Source organism: Capricornis sumatraensis, chromosome X, assembly GCF_032405125.1.
Source record: "Capricornis sumatraensis isolate serow.1 chromosome X, serow.2, whole genome shotgun sequence".
In the NCBI taxonomy this organism is placed as follows: domain Eukaryota; kingdom Metazoa; phylum Chordata; class Mammalia; order Artiodactyla; family Bovidae; genus Capricornis; species Capricornis sumatraensis.
This window is the reverse complement of record NC_091092.1, coordinates 103,915,825-103,917,294: the sequence shown is the minus strand read 5'-3', so window position 1 is coordinate 103,917,294 and position 1,470 is coordinate 103,915,825. Positions and strand designations below refer to the sequence as shown.

Sequence of the window (1,470 nt, the reverse complement as noted above, 5' to 3'; positions counted from 1 at the left end):
CCTAGTCTGAGTACTTACCCAAGAGAAATGAAAATATATGTACATGAAAGTTCACCGCAGCTTTATTTGTCATAGCCCCAAACTGAAACAACCCAAATATTCACCATCAACTGTATGGATCAACAAATTGTGGTGTAGCCACACAGTAGAATACCAGTCATCAATAAAAGGAATGAATCCCTGATACACACAACATGGATGAATCTCAAAATAATCAAGCTGAAAGAAGCCAGAGAGTACTTACTGCATGATTCCATTTATTTTTTTTTTGTCTGACCCAATTTATTTTCAGCATAAACATATAACCTCAGTATGAGATGTCTAACTAAAGCAAGCACCAGCAACAAGACCAAGACAGCATCTCTTCTTCTAAAGTTTAGGTTTTGCCCAGAATCCTTGATACAGGGAATAGCCCAGACCAAGAGTCATTGCTCCCACAACCAAGCCTTGGGCTGCCACACGCTTGTGGATCAGGTGAACAGACATTTCAGTATTTCCCCTGCTCTTCAATCTACATAATCCATATGCAACAATTGCTGCAAAACCTGCCATTCCAATGGGGACAAACGGTGCCTCTCTAGCTTTTCGGATAAGTTTAGATCCCTGATCTTCATCATATGAAGAAAGAGAAATATCTGTGTCGCTTGACATAGTGATTGAAGAATCTTCCTTCCTGAGGCGGAAGAGAGTCACCCAAGGTGGAAGAGAACACCGGCCTGGGGACAGTCCATTTATATTAAACGGTAGAAAACGCAAACCATTCTACAATGACAGGAAGCAGATCAGTGGTTGCCTGCGGATGGGGTCCAGGGACAGGCAGGCAGGAGCAATGGCAAGGGAGGGCATGAGGAAACATTGGGGAGCAATGTATATATTCACGATCTTGATTATGGTGACGGTTGCACGGGTGGATGCATATGTCAAAACGTATCAAATTGTATAATTTAAATAAGTGCCATTTATTGTATGTCAATTATACCTCGATAAAGCTGTATTTTTTAAGATGTGTGTTTCACTGCATGAAAATCATACTTCAATTTTTTTTTTAATGCTGAATTCACCACCACTCCCTCCTCCTCCAAAAAAAAAAAAAAAAAACAAGCAAAACATACATACAACAAATATGGGTTCTTGGGATTCCACATATCCTCTCGTCTTTGGGATCAAGCAAGAGAAATTCTACTTTAAGCTCAAGGCAATGTAACAGAAGCGGGGCCACCACACCACAGCAGAGGCACGAAGGCAAATCGACGTGTCTGAGCCCAGACCTGTCTTCCTGAGACGTGGCTCAGACTCCTGCTTGTATTGTTAAGCTGAAGGGCACGTTATAACCAGACAATTATTCTCGGGGTTAGCCTAGTATAATGCGTTCATTTCCACCTTGTCCCCTCTTGGCTACTTCCTTCTTGGGTGAGTATTCATGGCTGGGGCATGGCAGGAACTCCACACCAGCAACCAAAATCCTGTACC

General features: G+C 42.4%; 1 pseudogene; it reads right to left on the bottom strand.

Annotated features, from left to right (window-relative positions):
- Window positions 1-369: 369 nt before the first annotated feature.
- LOC138071826 (HIG1 domain family member 1A, mitochondrial pseudogene) lies at window positions 370-651 on the bottom strand (annotated as a pseudogene).
- Between the last annotated feature and the right edge of the window lie 819 nt (window positions 652-1,470).